Raw genomic sequence first — 1,652 nt, 5'->3', positions numbered from 1 at the left:
GTGCCGCGTGCGCGCTCACCTGGCACTGGCTCCTGGCGAGGGCGACCTGGCGTCCTTTCCCTCCTCGCAGTGTCAGCTGGAGCCCAGGTTGGCACTGCGGCGTTTCTGCGCGGGGAGGTGAGGGTGAGCAGGTGGGTGGTCAGGGGCTGGAAAAATAAGGCGAGTGCAGACCTTTCGTATTGGGCGCTTTGGAACCAGCGGGCTGCCTTCGCCCGCTCTAGGTCCCGGGCTGCTCGATGCCCAACCCTTGCTTGTTCAGCGGGCCTTTCTGGTCAGCTTCGTCCGTGTGAGGAATGAGTGGGTTATTTGAGGGGTGGCACGGTTCAGGGACAGAACCAGTCCCCCTCCCCGTCTCCCTTCCTTCTCTGCAATAGGAAATGTGCTTCTGCAAGGTAGCCTGAACTTGTCTGCCCATTGTTTTCAGCGACAGTTAAGAGTGTGCAGTGCACTTAGTGAAGGTACAAATGCTTTAAACATTCAATAGTTGCAGGTCACACAGCGTGTCGACCTCTGTTACCATTTGTTTCTTAGGAGTAGTGTTTAGTTGTGTGGCCATCGCAGCATCCAAAAATAGTGACCTCCCTCCCCTTTGTGGTGTGTATTTGTGTTTGAAATTAAGGTTCCTTTTTATTGATTTTCCAATTTCAAAAATGTTTAACCCGTAAAGTAACAATTTACATATAGATTGCTATGTGCTATCTTTTCTAGCCACATCCATGTAGTCATAACATAATTAAATACACTGAGTGGCCAGATTATTATGACCACCGACTTTTGTCGGCAAATTAGCTCTAATTTCGTGCTGAAGTTGCTAGAGGGCCAGATCATTATAAACGTCTGAATAGCACAACATACCTAAGTATCGTTGCTGATCAGGTTTATGCTATCATGTTGATGGCATATCCCAATGGAGATGGCTTCTTCCAACAAGACAATGCACCATGCCATGGTGCTCGTATGGTGCAGGAGTGCTTTCAAGAACACAAGGGAGACTTTACCTTGCTTAGGTGGCCCCCACAATCACCAGATCTCAACCCAATTGAGCATTTGTGGGACGAAGGTAAAAGAGCCATCAGGCAGCTGGTTCCACAGCCATCAAATCTCACAGAACTGGACAGTGCTATTCATCAGGCAGGTGTCAGATTCCTCGCATCACCTTTCAACATCGCGTGGAGTCAATGCCAAGAAGAATTGCCGGAGTACTGAAGGCAGAAAGTGGCCCAACGAAGTACTGATGGGGTGGTCATAATAATCTGGCCACTCAGTGTATAGTTAATTGAAGCTGGTAAAACAGAAGGACCAGCTTAAGGTAATAAGCCTGAGAGAAAACTTGCCACAACTGCAAGTTGTTAAAAAGTCTGTGGAAGATCATTGTGTTCTTAAAGAGAAGTGTCCTCGTTGTGAACTTAGGTTTGAGTGAAGATGGATCTCCTCTGTGTAGTTTTGTAAGGTTGGGGTTGTCCACCAGGAAAGGGTAAATATTACTCTCACACAATCTGACCAGATGCCACTTGCTGGTGAGGTCCCTGTGTTCTATAAAGCCCGGCTCTGGAGGACTAGACATCGATGCCACCACCCCAATCAACAGTGAGTTCGTCTTCCAGAATACTAGTATCAATTTTACAAGTCTCAAAAGGAGCTAGGTTGCCAAT

The 1,652-nt window shown here is 47.8% G+C and overlaps 1 protein-coding gene and 1 long non-coding RNA gene across 3 annotated transcripts in view; one reads left to right on the top strand and one right to left on the bottom strand.

Moving 5' to 3' along the window:
- The window catches only part of PHYHIPL (phytanoyl-CoA 2-hydroxylase interacting protein like), a 34,881-nt gene extending 34,665 nt beyond the window's left edge, over window positions 1-216 (bottom strand). Inside the window, exon 1 of the mRNA XM_006775812.2 lies at window positions 20-216. The gene's annotated coding sequence lies outside the window, so the exon portion shown is untranslated. The remainder of the gene's footprint in view (window positions 1-19) is intronic.
- Window positions 5-1,652, top strand: part of LOC102753186 — a 302,451-nt gene continuing 300,803 nt past the window's right edge. For both annotated transcript variants that reach the window (XR_001515898.1, XR_436293.2), the window contains exon 1: window positions 5-87. This is a non-coding gene — a long non-coding RNA (uncharacterized LOC102753186). The remainder of the gene's footprint in view (window positions 88-1,652) is intronic.

Source organism: Myotis davidii, unplaced genomic scaffold, assembly GCF_000327345.1.
Source record: "Myotis davidii unplaced genomic scaffold, ASM32734v1 scaffold1187, whole genome shotgun sequence".
Taxonomy (NCBI): domain Eukaryota; kingdom Metazoa; phylum Chordata; class Mammalia; order Chiroptera; family Vespertilionidae; genus Myotis; species Myotis davidii.
This window is presented reverse-complemented; position numbering and strand designations above follow the sequence as displayed.